The sequence below is a fragment of the Canis lupus genome, chromosome 3, assembly GCF_003254725.2.
Source record: "Canis lupus dingo isolate Sandy chromosome 3, ASM325472v2, whole genome shotgun sequence".
Classification (NCBI taxonomy): domain Eukaryota; kingdom Metazoa; phylum Chordata; class Mammalia; order Carnivora; family Canidae; genus Canis; species Canis lupus.
The window spans coordinates 21,176,192-21,202,553 of record NC_064245.1 but is presented as its reverse complement, the minus strand read 5'-3'; the positions used below and the strand labels follow the sequence as shown (position 1 = coordinate 21,202,553).

The window sequence follows — 26,362 nt, the reverse complement described above, 5'->3', positions numbered from 1 at the left end:
AGACTTGTGTTCTACACTTGTTAGGAGGCTTCTGATTACTGATTCAATCTCTTACTAGTAATCAGTCTATTCCAATTTTCTATTCATACTTTAGTTTTGGTAGGTTGGGTGTTCCTAGGAACTTACCCATTGTCTAGGTTGTCCAAACTGCTGGTGTATGATTTTTCACAGTAGTGTCTTATGATTCTTTATATTTATGTGGTATCAGTTATAATACCTCCAAGTTCAATCAACTTTTATTTATTTGAGTTGTCTTTTGTTCTTAGTGAATCTAGTTAATGATTTATCAATTTTGTTTATCTTTTAAAAAAGAATTCACCTTTTAGTTTCATTAATTTTTTCTGTTTTCCTTTTAGTCTCTACATCATTTATTTCAGCTCTCATCTTTGTTATTTCCTTCCTTTTACTAACTTTCAGCTTCGTTGTCCTTCAGCATTTTTCAGTATCATAATTGCAATATTATTTCAAGCATTATTTGGTAACCTGCTTTTCACTATTGTAATACTAATGTTTTATCATGCTTTTGTAAATTTTAATGACAGTACAATATTCCATTGAACAGAGGTACCATGTTTTTTTAACCAATCTTTTATTGATTTTGTTTACGTTTTTGAATTTCAGATGGTGCCATGATAAGCACATTTTTCCAGGAAGCCTTTTTAAATGTCTGATTTGTTTTAGATTAACTTCCAGAATTGCAAATACCAGTTCAAATGCTATGAGCAATTTGAAAAATTTATAAACATAAAGCTAAATTGCTTTCAGATATATTTTCTAATTTACATCCCCACCAGGTGTTCATGCAAATTCAGAAACTTTTCAAAGAGATCTAGAGCCACTCCACACTAATTCCAAAATAAATTATTATGAGGAAAAAAGAATGACATTTGCCCTTAAATGTTCTTTAATACTTTATAATGCTTTCAAGTTTACTTCAAGTATAAGAATTTTATTTTAATGATACTGCTGTTAATATGTTTTCAAAAAAGACAAGTCCATTATAGAAGATTCAGTATAATTAATTAAAAAATGTCAAATTTAATATTCAGTGGTTTTATTTACTTCACATTACATTAAAATGCAAATATATTTAGAACATGTATATATGTCTTATAGAACTTAGAGCATAACACATTAATTATATCCATTTATAATTGTCATGTCTTTGCTTTGCCCATGTGTTCAAAACTACAATTTGCTTGGTATTATTCTTTCTTATGTAATACAACCCCCAATTACATCTTCCTGTGGAGAAAGTTGACCCTGTTGGAATGATCTTCATTTATGATCATTTCCGTAAAGACTTTGTGGTGAATGCAAGTTCTTCTTGGATACTTGTGATGCCATAACCACTTCATTGTTGTATTCATTTAATGGTTACTGAGTCACTTCACCATGAAGTCACAGTACTAGAAACTGAGTAGACAAGTATGAAAATACATTAATCTAGTGCAGAGATGGACAAGACACTACAAACAGTATGTCATGGGAGCACAGGAGGCACATTTGAATTCATCGCGAGATGAGATATTATTTGAGCTAAGACCTGAAAGAATGAGAAGTTGGTCAGAGAAAAGTGGGGAAATGTTACACGCGGTAAGAATAACATATGCAAAGATATACAGACTTTTTTAAATCCCAACACATCCTAGGAGCTGTAGGTAATAAGTATTGGTGAATACAACAAGGGTTGAGCTTGAGAGGTTGGAACTAGACACAAAGCAGACCAGGTATGCATGTACTATATAGCATGTGCTATTGCATTGTGAAGGGAGCTTGGATTTTATTCCGTAGATAATGGGAAAGTATTGAAGCAATTTGCATGAAAATTTTTTGTTAATAATTATAACTCTGGATTCTACGTAATAAATATTTTGGAGGTAGAGGAAGTCTGTAGGTAAGGACATTTGGGAAGTTACTATGCAAGCCCAGAGGAGACATTAGCGTTTGTGTTAAAGGTAATGAAAATTGGAAAGGAAAATAAGGTTAAGAAATTCTGTATTTTATGAGAAAGGTAGCAAAAGCAATAAGACTTAAGAGCTGATTAAATTTGGAAGATGTTGTCCTAAAGCCAAGTTTGTAAAAATTATCTCAGTGATGGATTATTCAGTAAGATCTCATTAGCTCATTACAACTGAGGGAAAAGGTTAATTTGATTTGTTTCAAGTCTGAATTATAGAATATTTGTAGGAGAAATTTTTAATATACTTATGCACAGACAGTTTGTCAGGCACACTTTGGTGGTATTAAAAAAAAGAATCTGGGGAATATAAAAAATAGTAAAAGGGAATAAAGGGGAAAGGAGAAAAAATGAGTGGGAAATATCAGAAAGGGAGACAGAACATGAAAGACTCCTAACCCTGGGAAACGAACTAAGGGTGGTGGAAGGGGAGGTGGGCGGGGGGTGGGTGAGACTGGGTGACGGGCACTGAGGTGGGCACTTGACGGGATAAGCACTGGGTGTTATTCTATATGTTGGCAAATTGAACACCAATAAAAAATAAATTTATTTAAAAAAAGAATCAAGGGGAATTTGGGCATAAGAAAAGATTCATATGGGAAATCCTTACTCTATCAGACAATATTGTCACCAAATTTAGGATGTTCTATTAGTTTGCTAGGGCTGCCATGCCCACAGACTGAGTGGTTTAAACAACAGAAATTTGTTTCTCACAATTTTGGAGGCTATAGAGATCCAAGACCAAGGTATCAACAGGCCCAATTTCCTCTGAGGCTTCTCTCTGTGGCTTGTACACGGCAGTGTTTTTTTTCCTGATATCTTCACATTGTCTTTCTTCCATATGTGTCCCTGACCTTATCTCCTGTTCCTATAAGGGGCACCAGTTATATTATATCAGGGCCAACTTTAATGGCCTAATTTCACCTTAATTATGTCTTGTAGATTCTGTCTCCAAATATGGTCACATTCTGAGGCAATGAGTTAGGATTTCAGCGTAGGGATTTCAGAGGACACAACTGAACCCACAATAGTTATGGACTGGAGTAAAGATCTCAAAAGGAATTTTCATTTCCATCACATTAATAAAAAATTAAGAATGAATATCAAATGAGGAACATTACATAAATTAAGAAAAATTTAGCAAAACAATTTTCTAAAATCAAATCACCTAAGTTCAAAATACCATTCTCAGTTAAAGAATGAGAGAATGTCTCTTAATACTGACTAATATGATCTATTTATACTAGAGAGGCCTAGTAACAAAAGAAAGAAATTGTGAAGGTATTTCATTATATTCAACGTTTATCAAAATACAGGTCAAGTTCATCATATACTTCATATGTACCTGTTCTGAAAATTGGAATGTTATATATTCAACAATGGGAAGCTCACTGGAGAGGTTTTTGTAGTTGTTGTTCAGATGGCTTTAAATCCAAAATTGTGAAGAAGCACATTTTTTTTAATCAAAATTTGTAAAGACCAAAAATGATCACTAGTCAAAGAATGTGTCTATATTGTGCTGAAGTAGCTGATACTGACCTTAAATAAAACTTCACTTTGGAATTTTAAGACTGAGAAGGGCTCATGTCAGGTGTTAGGTTTTCATAGTTGGGGGGGGGGGGGTTATTTAACTTTTTTTTTTTTTTTTTTCAAAAATTTCTGTGTTGGAGCACAGCACACTACGCACTAAAAATTAGAGCAGCCTAAAATCTTGTGAGATTTTTTTTTTTTTAACAAAGCAAAATGTCAAACCATCTTCTCTCTGGATACATTATCTCTCTGTGATAAGACATTCTGAGCAGAAAACAGATCTAGTAATGCTTATCAGAGCACCATGGAAAGCAAGAATTTCAGGTCTTCCTCCCACCTGTTCATTTCCTGTCTAAAGCCTCAAATTTAACTACTTTGTAGTCCTCCTTCTTCCTTTGTAAGAAACTGTGCAAAAAAAGTAGCTGTTTGTTTCACATCCCAGGTGGGGATGGCTAGGGAGTGCAGCCTCTGGTGAGAATTCTGAGATGCTAAGAAGTATATTGCTTCATAAAATATTATTACAGTCATGAAAAATCAGCAATCACCCAGTTGCTAGACTATGACCACAACAGCAAATGAAAACAACGAAAAGACCTAGGGGAAGGTGCAGGACTAGGAAGTAGTATTTATTATATTCCTACTCCAAGTTAAATAACAGATTAGATTATTTTGTATGCTCTGGTAATTTAGGGTTTAAGAATATTAAGAAACTAAGGCTCAGAGAGGTTGGATGATTTTCCCAGTTTACTATGGACATCTGACAATGGAATTAGTACTTTTTAAAAGATTTTATTTATTTGAGAGAGAGAGAGAGAGAGCAAGAGAGAGAACATGAGCAGGGACTTGGGGCAGAGAGAGAGGGAGAAGTAGACTCCCCACTGAGCGGGGAGCCCCACACAGGGCTCAATCCTGGGTCCCTGGGGTCATGACCTGAGCCAAAAGCAGACTCTTAACTGACTGAGTAACCGAGGTGCCCCAGAATTGGTATTTTAAAATAAATGGACCCCCAAGTTATACTTACATCTCCCCAGTGTGCCCAAGAAGGCCAAGGTGGCCCTTTCTCCTGCACAAATGGGGTAAGAATGACCAACAGAGCCAAAGAAGTCATATTTGTTTGGATTAAGCAAGTCAGGTCTGCAAACTATTTAACTTAATATAAGGTGGAAAACAGGTTTTCAAAAGGAAAAAAGAAGAACAAGAACACAAAACTGAGTTTCAGCATAGAGGACAAGTGAGTGATTACACATAAACCTTTCAGGATTTGCTCCCATGAGCAAGGAAAATAAAATTTTTCAATCCTGCTTAACCCAACCTAATCTGAGTTATTTCAAGAATTGTGACCAATGGTGACCAAGCAGAGAGTTTATTATATCTTTTCACAGGCAAGATCTTCTCAGTAGCAGGAAGCATACATGGAAAGAGACCAAGGTATCCATGGGATGTTGAGCAGCTTTCTCTTATGTACCAACAGGGTGACACATCCACTCCTCAGGAGTGTTGGGAATACTGTCCTACTCCAGCCGGACCAAGCAGCTCATTTTCCCTTTTGGCTGGGAGACAAGAATATTTTGAGTCCTCGCAGGTACTCAAACATAAGTGGAGTCAGAAAGCCCAAGAGAAGGACTCCTGGGTGGCTCAGTGGTTGAGCCTCTGCCTTTTTTGCTCAGGGCATGATCCTGGGGTCCTGGGATGGAGTCTCACATCGGGCTCCCTACCAGGAGCCTGCTTTTCCCTCTGCCTGTGTCTCTGCCTCTCTGTGTCTCTCATGAATATATAAATAAAATCTAAAAAAGAAAAAAGAAAAAAGAAAGCCCAAGAGAAATTTGCACACCATCCAGGCCAGTGCTTTACAAATGAGAGCCTGTATCTTTCAGCACACTAGCAGTTAATAGCAGAATCCCAGATTAGAAGGCTGAGATTTCTGAGATCTATTCCTCCAAAATAAATGCATAGTTTCATTTGCAAAGTAGGACATCATTACCTAAAGATAACAGCATCTGCAGAAATACTTACTTAGCAACTAAATCACAAGGTCTTCCTTAGAGCTTCCTTTAGGCTAGAAATAGTCCCTGCTTAGCCAGCTGGCCTGAAAAACTAGTGACAAACATAAAAACCCAAAGAATTACAGAGCTCATCCTATCCCTTCATCTACTGCTCAGTGGAGCATCTGTAGCACTTTTTTTTTTTTTTTTTTTTTTTTTTTTTTTTTTTTTGAGATTGAGGGTTATAGAGCTAATGGAGGGAAGAAATGCCTAAATTTTCTCCCTTTGTGGCATGCTTTCATGCCTGGAAATATCTCCTTCTCTAGTTAATGAAAGGTACAAATTTTTATTCAACTGTTGTTTAAATTTAAGGCCAGCACTATTTGCAAAGACCATGATGGCCATGACTTATTCAGTGGCCTCAGCTCTGCCGCCTGTGAGCCCAGGCAGACCAGAGATGCTAGGATGTGTCACTATTACTGCTAATTACGGAATCTGGGTCCATGGGCACGCTGACAAATAGTGTTTACGGGCAGCCTCAGAAGTCTTAAAGGATACCTTCATGCCCTGCTCCTAAAAACATATTTCAGAAGCTCCTATTGCTGCCCTCCTAATTTTGTTGTGTTGTTTTCCAAATTGATTTGTGGAGAAAGCAAATACTTCCATATTATTGCTACACTATGATAAAGGAAAAAATAAGCTTGTGTCCAATCTATCCCCCTAACTTACACGTCACATTTTAAATTCACACATGAGTTCCAGAAAAGAGACAATAATCCCACAACGAAGTATCCGTGAAAAGCATTGTTTCTCATTTGCTTCGACCTAAACCAAGAGGCAGAAAGACTCTTCTGACAGAGCTTTCCTGAATCAGTCATATCATCATATTTTCATGGAGCACTAATTATATGAAAGATACTATCATAGGTGCTAAGGAAATAGGAAGATGTATGAAATAAAAACCCAGCTTCCTGGGTTCTGGTCTGAGTAAAGTTAATAACCACATACTTAAAATTCAGGGCAGATGAGTGTATTGAAAGTGCCCTGAACACCAAGTGCATGGTTCAAACGAATTACACAAGAATCTCCTGCCCAGAGCAAGAGCCCATGACTGCCCCCATAAGCCAAGTCCATCTGCTATGTTTTTTAATGTGGCCCATGAGCTATGACTCAAGATTTGAAAATTCAAAAGAAGAATAATATATCATGGCACTTGCAAATTGTTTAAAAGTAAAATTTCAGTGTTTGCAAAGTCCTATTGGAACACAGCTAAGCTCCTTCCTTTACATTTTGTCTGTCTGCTTTCATGGCACAGCAGCAAGGCCGAATGGTCACTACAGAGACCATATGGCCCAGAAAGCCTGGAATATTTACTATCTGGTCCTTCACAGAAAAAAAAAAAATGTGCCAACTCCTGGACTCGAGGATGGAGGAAAGCTGTATGATCCACCTGTGTTTTGAATAGAACTTTGATGGACACAGTAGAATATATGCTGGTAGAAAAGTGAGAGGGTGATTTTTAAGAAAAGGATGAGCAAAGCATAGCACCAGGAAGATGCTTGGCTCCTTCAGAAGGTAGTGAACACATCAGCGCTTCTGGGGTGGAGAGCTCGTAGAGAAGGTTAAGAACACAACCACTGAAAGGATGTCAGGCGTGGCTTAAGGAAGGTGAGGAGGAAAGAAGTGCTTCCCCCCTCCTCTACCCCCCAAACCACTTCCATTTTTTTGTGTGAAAATAAAACAATGAAGATTTTTAAAAGAATAATAATAACCAGAAGAGTGATGGATTCAAAGGAAAGTTTTTCAAAGTAATTTGGTAACAATATGTAGGATGGATAGGAGGTTATGGGAAGAGGAGAAAAAGCTAAGGGAGCCTGAAAACAAAGATTTAGATAGGAGACCCTTAAATAGTTCTACAGTGAAGGAGAAAGTACCACGTGGCTGCCCTGTTGAGATCCACTTAGAGGACACACATACTGCTTGGTTAAATGCACAGAAGAACAAAAGGAAGGTGGGAGCAAGGGAGGGAGGCAGAGGGGGAAAAAAAACTTGATGGATTTTTGTCAATTGACAGTAGAGGGGAAAAAAAAAAAAGGAGGCAAGGTTAGAGTTTAGCTTTAGCCACATAGAGTTTTAGGCAACAAGGAGGCATTCACAAGAAAATATCTAGCAGCAGTTGAAATGGCGAGATTCTAGCTCCAGAGCAAGATCAGAATGGGGAGAGCGATCACAGGTATCCATCCACCCTTCAGAGACATCAGCCACAAAGTCTAGCAGTCCCAAGCAGTTTCTCACAAATAATTTGTAGGAGCTTATATGTACTTTAGGATGGGCATGCAACTTTCTAAGGTTCAAGAGAAAGTTGTAAAGATAGAATCTGTCACTGTGTCCAGCAGGTTGCAAGGGATCCTAAAGGTGACCTTATTACCATGACAATCATTGACCTCAGAGATTCTACCCCCAAGTCATTCCTTCCATCAACCACAGAGAGACAGAGAGACAAATAGAGAGAGACAGAGAGGGAGAGAGAGAGAGAAACACCGGCGCACCGTTCTGTTATTTCCAAACAGATGCTTGCTTCCAGAAAATGATGGTGCACGCTAGATGAATGGTAGACAATACTAGTTTCGTTTTTTTCCCCTCACCCGGATATGTCTTAAGTAGCATCTAGGAAACTAGTTTTAAAAAGTATGCTTGTAAATGTTCTATATTTATTTGCAATGTTGCCCTGGAACACTTCTCTGATCGTGCCCATTTCCAGCAATTATCATTGTAACTTATGTTTTAGCAACTAAATGACTCCAGGAGCACAGTAAAGGTCATACAATGATTTCACGGTGTGACATACTTTGTGTGAACTGCACAGAAGGCAAAGGGTTGCAACAGATAAAGTGCCTTTTATCTCTAGCAAACTTACTCAAAGACACACGCACGTATCTACAAAAACTCGTAGGCAGTTCCACATTTCCTGATGAACATTGGCCTTTCTTGAAACATATGCTTAGCTGTGGCATCTAGAAAAAGATCTCTCAGTGTTTTATAAGCATCATTATCAGAACAATGGCATGCACGGAATGAAAAATATCTCCACTGGGGATTTATGTTCGTTAAGAACTCAGAAAACACAGAATCTGCACCTGCTACAAGATAATATTGGGCTTGCAAAGCAAAACAAAGATTTCAACACAAAGCCAAAGATATTTACACAGGTTGGGAGATTTGCCGAACTGAGTCATGAGAAAATGAAGACCAAATAATTTCTTATAAGGCACCCGAAGTCCAGAATATTAAGACACCATTAGATACAAAGAATTTAGATTTGTGCTCGAAAAGAATAGAAAAGATACTACAGCTCAGATTTCAAAGGAAGGAAGGGCGGAACAGGCCCTGCCAGTTCTTACTATTCATTCTGCCCACATACGCATCGTACACTCTTTTCTATTTTTAATTGCTGTAGAAATGCGTCAGATTCCACACTCTGGTAGTTCTGTTATGAATAACATCGAGACCCTCGAGGATGGCAATAAGATCCTAAAATGATCTTCTAGGTCTTTATCTACAGCATGTGACGTATGACTTGGTCCACGCCGTCCCCAAGTAATACCATAACCCATTCCACCTCCACCGTGCAACTGAGGGCCCCCCTGTCAGCCTTATGACTTGGGACTGAAACCTACGGGAATCCTCAAAGCTGCCCCTGAGGCTCACAGAAGATCAGTGTGCATACTCCTGCTTCAGGGCTCTTGTCATTTCCAAGAAGAATACCTTGAATTTAAATAGGAGCTCTCCTCCGAGGAACACAGAAGGCTCACATCCGCGAGATATAGATAGGTAAACAGATTGATCCACAAAGGAAAGTAAGGATGAGCTGATTCCATTTTAGATGAGAGGACGAAAACACACTAAGTTAATAGGAAACCGAAATGATGCCAGCGCCCGTATGATCTTTTAACCCAGATTTTTTTTTAATTTTTTTTATTGGAATTCAATTTGCCAACATTTAGCATAACACCCAGTGCTCATCCTGCCAAGTGCCCCCGTCATGGCCCATCACCCAGTCACCCCAACCCCCTGCCCCCACTCCTTCCACTACCCCTTGTTTATTTCCCAGAGTTAAGTGTCTCTCATGTTTTGTCACCCTCACTGATATTTTCACTCATTTTCTCTCCTTTCCCTTTATTCTCTTTCACTAATTTTTATATTTCCCAAATGAATGAGACCATATAGTGTGTGCCCTTCTCCGACTGACTTACTTCACTCAGCATAATACCCTCCAGTTCCATCCACGTCGAAGCAAATGGTGGGTATTAGTCCTTTCTGATGGCTGAGGAATATTCCATTGTATACATAGACAACAGCTTCTTTATCCATCACCTGTCGATGGACACCGAGGCTCCTTCCACAGTGTGGCCTATTGTGGACATTGCTGCTATGAACATTGGGGCGCAGGTGTCCCAGTGTTTCACTGCATCTGTATCTTTGGGGTTAACCCAGATTTTTAATTTGAAGTCCCAGCTTCTATGTGCCAAATTATAATTATGTAAAAATTCTCTCTTGCACATGGTAGATTTTTCTTGGTTATTTGGAAAAGCCTTCCTGATTTCCAGTTTGAACACAAGTGATCGTCACTGAGACCTAACTGGCCCACTACTTCCAATATTGTCACTCTAATGTCAAATTTTTTAGTGTAAGAAATAACATTTGGCTGTATGCTGATCATTTAAATTGGCTGCTATCCTGTATCTAGTGACTTTCAGTTTTTAGTTTTCCGGTTTTTGTGATTAAGGAGTCAAGTTAGAGTGAGAGAAGACCTCACATTTTCTTCAGCCCTGAGCAAGTTCTACGAGCAAAAAAAATAGTCCTATTAATTGTTAGTGTGTTATTCCATAGCTCAAAAAATACTATGTAGACGTGACTCCTGAAGAACCAAAGCTGTCTACAAACAACCATGGAGGTGTAAAAATGGAAACAAAAAGAGGACCAGGATGTGCTGTGTGGAAAAGGGAATAGGGAGGACACCTGGCTGGCTCAGTCAGTAGAGCACATGACTCTTGATCTTGAGACTGTGGGTTCAAGCCCAATGTTGGGTGTAGAGTTTACTCAAAAGAAGTGGGGGAGGAGGGAGATAGGGCCTCATGGTTCCTAACAACAAGCATTAGAAGAGAGAGGAGAGACAGAGATTTAGGATGTGACTTACGACCTCAACGGGACATACTGCATATGGGACTAGGCAAGAAAAGCTTATTTTAAAAGAAAAAGCTGTGACCAACGTGTTTCAGATCCAAAGAGATCCTTTATAGGAAAACTCTGACAAAGACCAGTTTAGTTTGTGATTATATCAACGGGCCTTGTGCTAAGTACTTTCCAGATTACCTCGTTTGATTCTCACTGCTCTCGACGTAGGTGCTATTTTGCCCAGTTTACAGCTGAGAAATTAGGTTAAGAGATGTCACCTGACTTGCCACAGGTCCCACGACTCTTAATTGATGGAGTCAGAATAAGAGCCTAGAGTGATCTACCTCCAAAGCTTGCTCTTACCCACTCTGCCACGCTGAGTAATTTTGGGGCGGGGGTGAGGGTGGGGGATTAAATCTTTGAGAAAAACTGACAAGGACTTTTTCTCAAGGATCTTATCTCTGACACCAGTTCTTCTAATCCTTCTCTTTTTCTCTCGAACTAAAACACTCCCCCATTTACTAAGAAAGGGTTGGGTCAGAGATACATTCACATATTATAGCTATTAGTCATGTCTCACAGGAACCTGAAGGGCAACTCTGTCTGTGTAATTGTGCAGAGGCGTAATTAAGAATTTCTAGTACCTGAATGAGCTCCAAGATTTATACTCCACCCCAGCCCACTTTTCTTTATACCAATTATAGAACCGAATACCATTGTGTGCACACATACCAAACCTCAGTAAGTCAGGAACATTCACAGGTACCCATCACATGCAGATCTACGTAGTAGAAACTGCCCAGCTCTGCACCCTACTTGGTTTTGTCCCTGCTGGATTCTGCTGTTCCTGCCCTACCACTAGTGTCATTTTGCCATCAGCAGAGAGAAATTCAGTCCCCAGCTGGCCAACAAAATAACTAGTTGCCATTAAAAACTAACCTTAGGGGCACCTGAGTGGTTCAGTGGTTGAGCATCTGCCTTTGGCTCAGGCCATGATCCGGGGTCCTGGGATTGAGTCCCGCATCAGGCTCCCCACAGGGAACCTGTTTCTCCCTCTGCCTATGTCTCTGCGTCTCTGTATGTCTCTCATGAATAAATAAATAAAACCTTAAAAAAAATAACTCAACTAATAAAATCTGTAACAATCTCTAAATTGTTGAGTACGGCACACACAGCCAATCACAGCCTTGCTTTCTTCCCTCCATTATCTCCCTTCTTCTCTTTTCACACCTCACCCCAACATGTGAAATTACTTTCCAGCCCATAAATACGCTGTGCTCTCTCATGATGCTGAGCCTTCCAAAACGCTGTGCTTTTTCCCTGGGTGCCTTTTCTTCTCTGAGCCAGCTGGCAAACTGCTCATCATCCTTCAAGAGTCAGCTCAAAAGTCTAGAAATCCTGTTTTCTGTACTGCCTCCCCCCTTCTGTGCTGCCCTGGATCTAGAGAATGCCCCTGTTCTAGTGCCCTTGATATCACCATAGAAAGTATTCACATCTCCGTCTCCTCAGTGAATGTATGAATCCAGGCAACCAGAGCCCAACACGTAGTAAGCAGTAGGTCGTGGTTGGACAGTCCATCAAAACCTAGGCTTTTCCTCAAATGCTTTAGGGTTTTGCCATTAAAAACAGTTCAGATGTGAAAGTGTATGCACGCATTCTGGTGTTTCCAACATAATCATTTTCCACGAATTGAAATAAAAGCTGTAGATATTGATACTCATTCAAGAGGAAGAAAAAAAGAACTCTTTGAGGTCAGGGAGGACTTTAGAACTGGTGAGCTCCCAGGACCACAAAGAGGAAGGAAGTGCCTAAGAGCAACAGCTACCTGGTAAGCTAGTATCGCCACACGTGCCAACGCTGGCTCTGATCTACGTGAAGTTGTTGCAGTACCAGGACCAGCCTTGATTCCTGACTGACCTTCCTCTCAGGTGATGGTGCTCAGCTCTCTGGCCCTTGACTGTAGTAGTAAGAGCTTCTGCTGATTCATCTGTCACGCTTCTCCCTGGCATCATTCCTCCACTGAGAATGCACTTCCTCTTCCTCTTCATCAACATTGTTTTCTTGATGAATTCTGCAGCTCTTGTCATTACAGTAAGTTCCCTTTGTCCTTAGAAAGTACATACTGTGGGTAGTGAATATTTTCTCTGAAATACTTTCATGTTACATTCTTTCAATATTACATGCTCCTCAAAAAACTGTCTTAAGAATAAAGAAAGGGGTTAAAAAAAAAGCATACACTTCTAAGAGCAAGATCATTTGAGGTATAAGCTATTAAGCTATTTGTTGTTCATTGACTTTACATTCACAATTAAGACTTCAGCATTTTAAGTGAGCAGAACTTAATGGGAGGAAAATAGAGTAATAGAGAAATCTTATTAAAGACATTTCAATGACCCCAACCAGCAGTAGCCTGGCACTCTACTTTGTATCCGTAACAAAGTCAAAGAGATTGTCTAACTTCTAATTGTTTGTAATCTACAGGAAGTGCTCCTATTATACTGCAAAATGATAAGAGAGAATAGAGATAATCCATGTCATGAGTATAAATCTCATTTTACAAACTTATACGTACAAGAAATGTATTTATTGTTTTCTATAATTATGCTTATTTTTTACACCAAGCTGTTATCTTCCAAACTAGTGGAAAATTTGACCTTGGTGATTCTCAGTTCTTTCTATCCAATTCTCTTACCTGGGTCATTGGAATAGGGGAGGAAGTAGGGTGGAGCACCTGCCTCTGGTTATTGTTCATTGTTTGCCCTGTTATAGGACTCCTTAGGCTCAGGGGTGCTTGCCAACCTCTGTGTCCTGCAAGAGAGGCAAGACATTTTTTACAGGGCTTCACTCTGCTTCCTCTGCCTGGATTCCTCAGGCAACTGGTTTGGTAACTTCATTGCAGGGAGGCAGAATCATAAATTGTTTAAGAAGACCAACGTTGGCATCACTTAGATTCATATCCTGGCATGCCATATCTCATGACCTCAGGCAATTTTTTTTTCAATTTCCTAACCTTCAGATTTTCACCTGTAAAGTAACGGTGTGTATTTTACATGGGTCACAGGGTTGTAAAGGTAAAATGAGGTAACCCAATGTAAAGTGACAATGCCTAGCATATAGTAAGTATTCAGAGCAGCTGCTGTTATTATCAGTGCTCTTGTTATTATTAGTACTGACACCATCATGCTCAGGGAACTACCAGAATGAGTATAGATGTCCTCTCTGCTCCAGATCTCTTTCTCTTCCTCCCTTACCGAAGGCTAGCGAAATCCTTGTCATCTGGGAAACAAGTCCTATGTTCTCACTGCTTTCTGTTGGGTTCTCCACTTCCAGTGGCATACCATTTCTTGTTATTTTTCCTATGGTCACCTATTAAAATGCCCTCAATAGCTTTATGTGGGGGTATTTTGTGGGCAGAGGGGGGTGGTTTTGTCTAAAAACTGTCCTGGGCAAAGAATAGAGAGGAGGGGAAGAAGAGGAATACAGAAAAAAGAAAAGCATTAATTGTATCTCAAAATATCACTTAACTGCACCAATGCTAAGTAGTATGAGAACACTAAAAAGGAAGAATTTAACTCCCTCTGGGAAAAGCAGAGGAAGGCATAGGTGATCAAAACTGCACCCTAAAAATACAACATATTGACTGAGGCAAAGAACGGGAGGGGCATGTATTCCCTCACTTTCCTGAAAGCTCTCTTGAGAGACAAATTTTATTTTGTCTTCCAGTGTGTCTCTAATCTTTCTGGACACCAGGGACAGCACACATTTGACATTTTTGTCAAATAAATAAAATAAATTTTTGTAAGAAGAACTAGCATGCGCAAAACCACAAGCCTTGAAAAAACTTAGATGTTCAGAGAAGTAACGGGTACACAGAACCCTAGCTCTAGAAGGTCAGCAGTGGGGAGAGAGAACAGGAGAGAGACAACACAAATAATAGAAATGAAACATGCTATACTAACCAGGATGAACTCATTGTTTTTACTACAAAATTTAAATTTTTCCTAAAATGGAACTATTGACTTAAGCAGAAGAGTGACCAAATCAGTTATAAATACCGAGGACATGGAGCAAGGCTAGACACAAAAGAGAAAGCAGATAGGTAGTCTATGGCGGTCCAGGAAAGGAGATTGAATTATTGGACAAAATTACTGTTCTTCTGTCATAGACATGCATCCACACCCTTGCCACAGCTTTGTGAAGACGAGAGCTAAGTGAACTTTCCCATCCCTTAACACTGGGTTTGGCCCTGTATCTTCCTTTGACCGATGACTCAAGCATAAGCTTGAATGTGCTCATACACTTGAGTGGCCCTTTGAATTCTGGGGATTTGCCATGAGAAGAACGTGCTTCAGTAGCCACCCTAGCCTCTGCTCCCAAATAAGATATCTATAGCAGGCCTGAACCCAACATGTAGCCTATAGCACAGAGCCCAGGCTCTGGAGTCCAGCCTTGCCCAATGGAAACGCGTGAGAATAAAAAATTGTTGTTCTGAGGCAGCCGTTGAATTTTAGAGGAGTTATTTTATAGGGTACTCCGTATTTTAAAAACTTGGTGGCCTTCTCTTCACACTGCTGTGGACAATCCCTACAAGACCCCTAATGTGCTACTTTCAATGTTACAAAAAAGTCCTACATTCTTGGGTGGAGTACTTGAGGAAGCCTGTTACTTTGTTCTGAGGGAAAAACAGAGGAGTGCCAACTCATTGTTTGGAAGAAGACCCTGAACTCAATGAAAAAACTCCAAAGTCGGTGTTTCAGGGTGGCAAATTAACATTTAACGGTGGTAATTGGGGAAATTTTTAGAAGAGCTCATATGGGTGTTTTTTTGAAAATGTTTCTTTGGACAGACTGGATTTGAGCCATACTATACATATCAATGGCTGCATATATGCCGACTTGTCTGTCTCATCTGGGTATTTGAAATGTAAAGTGAGGATAGAGAGGATACTAAGAGGACTTATTGACCCAATTCTAATTCCATTTCATGCTACTAAAAAGCCAAACTGGTTATGCCAATGCATGGCCACTTGGATGACTGCATTCAAATAAGGCATTACCAAAAGGCAGAAAAACCCCATTGAGTTACCATGTCACAGGTTCCTGAGGCGAGCTCAAAGCTTTGTGGCTAGATGTGGAAGGTTTTCCTTGAAGGGAGTGTATCTTCTCATTGTCAGTGATCCTGGATGAGCTCCACTATAATGCCAGAAATGTGGATTTGGGACCTTAAACTGGGGTGAATGGCATCCTCACTTTAGGCCTCAGAATGTGGACAGGGCCGAGTCATAGATAATGCTGGGACATTCCTGGTGAGCTGTCAGCCTGCCTGAAGCTGGACCAGTAAGAGATCTGAGGTCCTGTCTGCTTTCAGAGTAGCCACTTGTAAAGCAATAGTGATTTACCACCTTCTTGTACTTTTCCTTCCATGATGCCAAAACCTTTAATAGAGTCTAGCTATCATTTTAACCCCATCTCAGCTGTACTGTGGGGAGTTAGGGAGACATCTATCTCCTATTTCAGAGGGAGGAGAATAGGTGTCAGGCTTTTGTGAAATCAGAAAGGAAATAGTGGTAGCTTTCATTCTTGGAGGACAGGAGAGCTGAGCCTGTATGTTTCGTGGTCTCTTGAGCAGGACCGATAGCAAAGGCAGCAGTGTGATAAGGAGACCACCTGCTCCTGAGCAGATGTGAAGCAGGACCTGGGAAAACTCTCAGAAGTAAAGAAGTCTTAATTCCAGTGATTAGATTGGTAGGTGCTCACACTACAATCATTGTGGAATTAAAAGAAAGCATAGTCTTAGTTTATAGTCACTAGGCTGGGAAAATCTGGTACAATAGATGACAATAATTATTCACTTTATCGCAAAATAATATTTTTCTAATTTTTAAAAGACTTTTACCTTAAAATGTAAAGCAAGGCAGTCCTATAAGAAAACTTAAGAGCACAAAAAAAGGGAAAACTTAAGAGCACAATCCAAAATGTAAATGCTCAAAGATAAACATATTTCTCACATTAAAAAATTTCTAGCTTTGTAAACAAAAACTGACTTGTATAGTGAATAACCATTGAATTGACAGAGATATATGGAAAGAATGTTGATAGATGGGAGTTTTGTAGACACCATTAGTAAGAAGTTATTTAAATAAGATGTGTTTCTCAATGCCAAGAACATATTAATGAGAGAGAGGAAATCCTATCTTTAGCTTTTTAAAGATGCCTTTGGCTTCTCTCTTTAAAGACTACTCTCCTGAAATTAAAGCTAATGCTTTGGGGAAAAAAATGTACCTTCAAAAATGCAGAACATTGTTTTTTAGTTAATTATTTATAACAGCTTAAAACCTTTTGATTTCTGGAGCCAAGTTAATTTAAGAACCAAATTAAAAAAAAAAGAAAAGAAAAAACACAAGCCTTGTCTCCCTGTCCTTAAAAACAAGATTTGTTGAACACCAATAAAAAAATAAATTTATTAAAAAAAAAAAAACAAGATTTGTCTGGTGCTTCTAAGTAAACTTAGGCTTTAATTGGTAATATTCAATATGATTTAAAATACTTAAATTTTAAGGATAGCTTTTTAACAAATGCTTGACATTTTACTCACTCCTACCATTTATAAACTAGAAAACGTAGTAAGGCTGATTTTTGTATGCAAGTGGTTACTTTGCTTGAATTCTTACAGGAGTAAGTAGCAGTTTCAGCATCATGTATGGCAAGGAAAGGGTATCCCCTTCTAGGAAGTCTTTAAGAAGAAAGGTATTCATTTGGCTCTCAGCCCATTGTACTTTAATGTGGCTCCCTTGGGTGCTTTATTGTATAATCAGAGCTATCTTAAATATTAATAAATAAGATAATGATTTTGTAGTATATAACATAAAATAAGAAAACTTAATTTCCATAATTAATCTAATTTTCTGATACACATCCCTGATCTTCCCAGAAAAGATAATACAGACTTCATAAAAAGTCATTGTATCTTTTTAATATGTGCTTTAGATCATTCTCTAAGGAATCTAAGCTCTCAACATGTCAGAAATAGGACTGTCTTGTGTAAGAGGGCGAATGGAGATAGTTTTACTTCTCATAAAATGGACAAACAACTGTTAATTTGAATTTTAAATCTTAAATATCTTACTGATGCTCCTGAGAATCAACATTATTCTCTTGCTTTTGTTCACAATTATAGTCCAAGGCTGCTACTTATCAATATTTACTCGCTTTTTTATTTGTAGAACATATGAACCCATGCCTGATTAGCACTGCACATTTTCAGGGCCCTGTCAGAACTGTAAGTGACAGGACATAGAGGACATAACTCTCTGAGAGCGCTAACACTCTTCTATCTAGAGCAACCTATATGTATTACTAAAAGAAATTCATTTAAAATCTATTATTTGGTTTTCAGAAACTGCATAAGGACTAAATATTCCTCCTAATATAGAATTTATTAAAATTTTCCTTTGTCATCTTGAAAAAAATATTTTTTTCAAAGCACAATGGTATCATCATAAATAGAAACAGCTAGGGATGAGTATCAGCAAATGCCAGCAAAAAGAATTTTAGTGCATAAAAATGAAGTGTGTTAAAACTAGAGACCTTTCTATTATTAATGAAACAGAGTGCCATGAGGAAATGCAAGGAGACAAGAGTAATAGCAAAGTCATGAATTAAATAGTAACTTAAAAGAGAGAGTTACTAGTTTCCCAGCACATGACATCTTCCTACTAAAGTTTATTCAGTGGGGATGATGAAATAGTATTAAGAGTTCAAATAAATACATCCAATACATAGAAAAATCACTTCAATATCAAGATGTTAGGTTGGGTGACATCAAGTACCTGTTGCAGTTACTTTAACAGCTTCTTCACCAAAAAAGTCTCATGCCTACCTTGGCTCTACACATTTAAGGGCTTCTATAATATAAATCTTCCTTAGACCAAGACAAAAATCAAAGCTGCAGTTTATCTTGTGTGAACTTACAACACTAAAGATGAGTTTTGCAAGTGTGATACATTATAAAAATATTAATACTGAAAGGAAAGTCTCAGTATGTAGAGGATGTTAATTCCTACATATCCATGACCACCAAAAACATCAGTAACTATGCACAGATTTGGATACAATCTTTGTGAGATCCTTGGAACTACTCCCACATCAACCACTTTGAAAAGCTCACGATGAAAGTGAAATAGTTCTTCCTATAGCTTTGTAACAGAAAGGGAAAGTGCCTTTACCATTAATGAAATTCATTTTCACAGCCCATCAATCTTCACTTAAGTATCTTGAGAAAAATGAGATGTGTCTTATTCATTTAGAATTCCTCAGTGCCTATCATGACATCTATTATTTAATTAGTTCTCATAAAAGCTTGTTGAGTAGAATAAATGAAATAAGTATAAATGTCTAGGATATTTTTATCTCCTTATCTCCTTATCTATAATGTATATAAACACAGTAGCAAGTACTCAATGAATGATCCACCAGAACTGTGAGTCAAGTGACCAAAAGCAACAGAATTTATTCCCTTGAAGTCTATACTTTTTGAAAACGAATACTACTCAAGGCGCCATTAAGAATCAAGGAAAATATAAGTTAGATCAGTGAATTATATCCTTTTGGAGACCTTTAATAATTTCTCCTAAAAGTTTTATACCATGATCTTATGAAATTTGACAGGGTTTTTGTAACTTAACTAATATGCGTAGAATAGAATTCTTTATTTGGGATGGGCAATATCACCTTTAGATAAATAATGCCACATAAGTTTTCTTGATAATTTGTCAAGAAACAGGAACACCCGGATGGCTCAGTGGTTTAGCATCTGCCTTTGGTCCAGGATGGAGTCCTGCACAGGGCTTCCTGCAAGGAACCTGCTTCTCCCTCTGCCTATGTCTCTACCTCTCTGTGTCTCTCGTGAATAAATAAATAAAATCTTTTAAAAAAATTGTCAAGAAACAAAAATAACAAAACAAAAAAATTTAGTGTCCTGGGATAGGCGTACTTAATGTCAGGATAAGATAAATAAAAAATAAATAACACAACTCAGTGTGACTCACCAACTGATCACTGTACCTTCTGAGCACATTTATTTTTAGAGGTACTCAAGTTTTAGCTCTCCTATTTTCACTGATTTCCCTGCCAAAGTATCCTTCCATCTTTGGAACCACTTTTCAGGCTGTTGGAAAAGAGAAAACCACAGTACACAACCTTACTTCTGCCCTACTTCTCTTTCCCCACCTACCCCAACACATACCTACTCTCCAAAAGCATCAGTAGTAGTAATAATCACAATAATCATAAAGTATTGAAGACAAACACATAGATGACATACTTCATATAGTATAATGCGAAGAAGTTTTATTTTGCAAAGAGATTATTTCCAAAGGAGTGGATGGGGCATAGATCAAAACCACAGATGATTATCAGGAACTCAGAGCTATTAGCTGCCAGTTAGCCACCACCATGGACTTAGAATGTGGGAAGGAAGCTTTTGGAAGACAAAGAAGAGGAGAGTGTATCACAGCAGGCTGCTTTGAGAAGATTCCAGACTTTCTGTGGAGGAACGTACCCAGCCTGAGAAAGCCTCCTGGGAAAAAGGCTGGGGAGTTGGAGACCATGGATGGACCTGCAGCAGGGCAGCCCTGGGGCGGGTGAGAAGAACGGGGTGGATTTGTTTTTTTTTGTTTTGTTTTGTTTTGTTTTGTTTTAATTTATTTTTTATTGGTGTTCAATTTACTAACATACAGAATAACACCCAGTGCCCGTCACCCATTCACTCCCACCCCCCGCCCTCCTCCCCTTCTACCACCCCTAGTTCGTTTCCCAGAGTTAGCAGTCTTTACGTTCTGTCTCCCTTTCTGATATTTCCCACACATTTCTTCTCCCTTCCCTTATTTTCCCTTTCACTATTATTTATATTCCCCAAAGGAATGAGAACATATAATGTTTGTCCTTCTCCGACTGGCTTACTTCACTCAGCATAATACCCTCCAGTTCCATCCACGTTGAAGCAAATGGTGGGTATTTGTCATTTCTAATAGCTGAGTAATATTCCCTTGTATACATAAACCACATCTTCTTTATCCATTCATCTTTCGTTGGACACCGAGGCTCCTTCCACAGTTTGGCTATCGTGGCCATTGCTGCCATAAACATCGGGGTGCAGGTGTCCCGGCGTTTCATTGCATTTGTATCTTTGGGGTAAATCCCCAGCAGTGCAATTGCTGGGTCGTAGGGCAGGTATATTTTTAACTGTTTGAGGAACCTCCACACAGTTTTCCAGAGTGGCTGCACCAGTTCACATTCCCACCAACAGTGTAAGAGGGTTCCCTTTTCTCCGCATCCTCTCCAACATTTGTTGTTTCCTGCCTTGTTAATTTTCCCCATTCTCACTGGTGTGAGGTGGTATCTCATTGTAGTTTTGATTTGTATTTCCCTGATGGCAAGTGATGCAGAACATTTTCTCATATGCATGTTGGCCATGTCTATGTCTTCCTCTGTGGGATTTGTAGGAGACAAAGAGAGTTGTGCAGCGTGGCCTGAGCACAGGAGAAAAAGTCGCTCTCATTTGCAACAATAAATGCTTATCTCCCTTGGCAGATGCGTGTGGCTATAGATGACTCTGGAAATAATGGGACTCTGCTCCCAGGGAATTCAACAAATATTCATTGATCAGCAGCTACTATGTGTCAGGAATTATTCTAAACACTGGGGATTAGAATATGAATAAGCCATGGACACTGCTCTGCAGAAGGTCATAGTGTGGGAAGACTTTTAGGCCCCTAAAGAGATAATTACAACGAAACAAAAAGTGCAGTCAATAAAAATGTGAACTCCTTAAGGGCATGCACCAGATCACATTCTTTTTTGTATAACTGGCTCCTGGCAAAACGCTTGGCACACAGTGGAGCTAAATAAATGTTAAATAAGTAAAGTATAGTGTAGGAATTGTACACAGAGGTATACTAGGAAAAGCTAGCTCTGTTCTCTGAGAAGTCCTCAGTGAACATGAAATGGGAAAAATCTACAATTCACAGACATTTTATTTCATTGACACAGTCTTTCATTGTTTATTCTCTCAACATATTTAGAATTTCCTTTTATTTCCTAGATCCCAGTGAAACACGACACCCTATATAGACTGCCTTTTTTCTATTCTCAGCTAAAATGTATCCCATTTCTTAGGTCCCTGCTCATATGTGTGTTTGTATATATATATGACACACTATTTTTTAAATGTATAATGTATATTTTTAAATTATTCAATGTATAACTCAGGTGCCAAAGAAGGCATATAGGATCATTGGGGAAAAAATGGTCTACTCAACATAGCTAGAAATTTGGGATGAAAGTAAATTTATAACAAATCCATGGTTCATATTACAATAATTTGAAACTGAGTTAAGGTTTTAAAATAGAAAATTAAATGATAAAAATATAGGAAGAAAATTAGTATTATTTATGTTTATCTTGAGATAAGGAAATTTCGTTACAGAAAAGAGTTATTGTACACAAAAGTGAAAAGTAAACAACAATGAAAAGATATTTGCAGTATCTGCAATATGTATAACAAAGGGTTAATATCCATTGTTAAACAGGGAAAGAGGCCCTGCTTGCAACTGGGCTTGGACGGTATCTGGGGAAATAGTGTTTTCCCCCAATATAAATAATCCACAGATGCATATTGTTTCTCTCCAGTGTTCTAGTTTAGTAAGTAAATGGAAAACATAAGGTAAAATTATGGCAATACTAGCCGGTGTAAACAAAACTGAGGATATATACAAGCTGGTGAAGAACTCTTACAAACCAATAAGCAAAGCAAAAACTTCAATAATAACTAAGTGAACGCATGAATACGCTGTTCATAAAAGTGTAAGATAATAAACATATGAAAAAAATGCCTATATTTTTAATCTAACAAATTGACCATGATAAAAGAATGATAAGATTCAGAACTCCTGGTGGCTCACTTGGTTAAGCTTCTGACTCTTCGTTTCAGCTCAGGTCATGATCTTAGGGTCCTGAGATAGAGCTTCGAGTCAGGCTCCACCCTCAGCAGGGAATCTGAGAGTCTCCCTCCCCTTCTCCCTCTGCCCCTCCTCCACTCACTCTCTCTCAAATAAATACATGCATAAATAAATATATGTTGACTAGAGGTCTTATAAGAGGAGAAAGAGGGTGACTGGGTGGCTCAGTCCTTTAGGTGTCTGCCTTCAGCTCAGGTCATGTTCTTAGGGTCCTGAGATCGAGCCCCAGCTCAGGCTTCTCACTCAATACAGAATCTGTTTAAGATTATCTCTCCCTCTGCTCTTCCCCCCTGCTGTCTCTCCCTCCACCCCACCCTCACTGGCATATGAACATGCTGCCTTTCTTAAATAATAAATAAAATCTTTTAAAAAAAGTACAAGATCCAATTTGTGATAGAATATAGGAAAACAGGCAGTCATATGCTTTTTTGTCAATACAAATTACTTCACCTTTTCTATGCAATAGATTCATATTGTGAATAAAGGATGACCATGATATTGTCAAAGAGAAGTCAGATTAAAAATAATAATAATGTGACTCTTTGAAGATATGAAGAAATTGTTAATTTGCTATTGATTGATATTGTGGTTTGTTTTGTGGAAGAGTTCTTATCTTTTAGAGATAAATTTGTTTTTCTTTTAAAGATAAATATTGAAGTGTTTACAGATGAAATGATAGGTCATCGGGATTTGCTTTAAAATAACTCAAGACTGCAGGAATAGCAGAAGGTAGAGATAAAGCAAGCTGGCCATATCTTGATAATTGTCAATGGCACATGGGTATTTGTTAGATGGTCTTTCTCTTTTTTATATATATTTTTAAAATGCCAAAAATATTTTAAGCTGTTTGCATGCTAATGTCCACATTTTGTAAGAAATAAGATTATGTATGCATTATACATTAAAAAAAGATGAAAAACTACTGGAAATCAACAGTGGTTATCTTGAGGGAAAACTTTAGTTTTCACCCCTTTGTTTCTCCATATAACCTGAAATTTTTACAATAAACATAAATTACTTTGATTGCTAGTAAAATAACTTTTTAATGAATGCATCCAAAAACAATTTTTAAAAACACATTCAGTGCAGTCACTTTAATCTTAGAAAATGGAAGCCATGAAAGACAAATTAATATATTTTTTTCTAGGAAACGTTTTTATCCCCACATCTTTCACAATCTTATATTCCTTTCCTTCATTACGCCGGCTTTCAATTCAGAAATATCAATCATTGGCTTAGATTCATTTTTCTTCCATATTTTATTTTCTCCTCAATTTCTTTTCTTCTCTCTACTTGTGTATCTTGATATTAGGCCTTCATTTTAACCACAATTACACATTGTTAACTAAATCCAACATTTTGTCCCATCGTGTTTTCATCTGAAACCAATGAGAACTCACTTATAATATAAGGAATAAGCAACATAGAGCAAGATAAGAAATATTCTCTAAGATATTTCAGTTAGTCAGGTAGACAGCATTGTAATTGGGATTGTAAGCAGTAATGTTGCAGTCCACCAAAGTGAAACTGTGCTTCAAATGAGTTTTTAAAATAACAGTGGACTATATTTATTCCTCGCATTTGAGCAGAGAAGAGCATTATAAGAGCAAAGAGAAAAGTGAGTTTTACAATAAAATGAAGGGACGTGGGTGGCTGGGTCCTCTGCCTCCGTCTCCTCCTCCCACCCTTCAAGTTTGCAGGATATTTGTTTTACAATAATAATAAGAATCTGATCATTATCAGTATTATATCACAACACTGTGCTAAGCATATTCCACTTACGATCACTGATGCTCACAACCACCTCCACAGACTTACGTTCATGTAATCTAATCATATTATACAGGTGGAAGAAACTGAGATTCAGAAGAAGGTGAAGTATGTGGCTCAAAGTCACACAGCCTGGATTCAAATACTATTTCTGTCATATGCCAAAGCCTGTTCTTTTGGCCTCCACCACACTGCATTTATAGACAGAGCACATTATGTGGATTGATGGGGAATGAGATGGAGAAGTAGTGGGGGCAGGACAGTATGAGATATAGCAACAATAAAGGGAGAATAAATACTCATTTCAACTGTGATGGTTATTCTTAGTCTAAGTTTTCAGCAGTAAATGTGTACTATCACATTTTGAATTTACAAAGGCATGCCTCTTGCCATTTGCTGCATACCAATGTGTTCTAGGATGATTCATGAATTCCAAGGATGTTAAAACTAGAAGGAACAATAGAGATCATCTAATAAAATCTTTCCCCTCTACAAAAAAATAAAATAAAAAAAGTTTTAAGAAAATATTGTGAAGTGCCCTTTTATCTAGAAACTCAATTGCTATCGCTGTTTATGATACAAAAAAACAATTGGGTGTGAATTTGATACTGTTTGAAAACACCTCCAGTAGCATCCATATCTACACTCTAAGTACAGTGAATGTCACATATATTTGAGTAAATAGGTTACAGTGAAGAAGGGACAGGCACTAGAAGCCCAGGTCTTTGGTTTTACTTGTGTTTCTAACAAAGTGTATGATTTTAATCACTTAAACTCTCAGATTACTCATGAGTAAATAGAGGTAATTGGACTGCATTCCCTTCTCTTGAACTCTTTTAAGGGAATGAACTGTAGAGTTTCTAGCATTGTGGATATACCTCCTTTGCTAACACACAAAGGGGTGTTGTGGTTAGACTTAGAAATCACCTGTGCAAATGTTTTCTCAAAATATAAGTGAATCTATAGGTACCTCTTCTATCTTTCCAATGGTCTAGATTAGTAAATCAATAGAAAATACAAAGGAAAAGTATAGCAATAGTGGGGAAGAATATGAACAGTGTGAGATTATCCACTGCCTTTTTTTGTTTAAAAGATTTTATTTACTTATTTGAGAGCAAGAGCATTCACAGGAGAGAGGTGGGGGCAGAGGGAGAAGCAGGCTCCCTGCTGAGCAGGATCCTGAGATCACCACCTGAGCTGAAGGCAGGCTCTTAAGGGACTGAGCCATCCAGGTGCCCCCACAGTCTTTTTATATAAATAGACATTTGTAACTCAGTTAAAATAATGTAAACTTAAACCAAGCAGAAGAGAGAACAGGATGAGCAAGAAACTGACACTTTGGGATCTGAGGTAATCAATACTCAGAGCTGCAGGAAGCTGCAGGTTAAACTGATTTGTTTAATTGGTTGAAGTGAAAGAAAATATGACTATATAGTATTTTCTGTATGTCCTCACTCAGATTTTTAAAAAATTAACCTCATTTATAATAAGTGATGTAACTTTCGTTATTAATATTCTGCATCTACTTTTTAAAAATCTAATTCAAATCGATCCAAAGTGGCTAAGTGAATAACCAAACACCTGATTCATGTAGTACCTGGGGGATTATGGCATTGGCTATATTTCCAAAGTCTTTGAGATAAATGGTCTCAATGTGAAAATATGCTGCTATTTTAGCAGTAGCATCACGAGTGGCTAGCACCATTGGCATCTGGAGACCTACATCTGCAAATCTATGACAGTTGTATTTTTTGACCACTCTCACTCACCAATCTTGTTCATACATGCCTTATTCTTGGACTCAAAAAAGCATAGATTGTAGCACAGAGGACAGGGAAAAATTAACAATGACTATGCCTGCTAAGTTGTGACACAGCTTATTTTGTGGACAGGGAAAGGCACTATTTTAAGACCTGTTTACTGTAGAAT

General features: G+C 38.1%; 1 long non-coding RNA gene across 1 annotated transcript in view; it reads right to left on the bottom strand.

The window, feature by feature from the left end:
- Positions 1-1,054: 1,054 nt before the first annotated feature.
- Positions 1,055-26,362, bottom strand: part of LOC112653618 (uncharacterized) — a 37,616-nt gene continuing 12,308 nt past the window's right edge. Inside the window, exon 3 of the long non-coding RNA XR_004814555.2 lies at positions 1,055-1,416. This is a non-coding gene — a long non-coding RNA (uncharacterized LOC112653618). The remainder of the gene's footprint in view (positions 1,417-26,362) is intronic.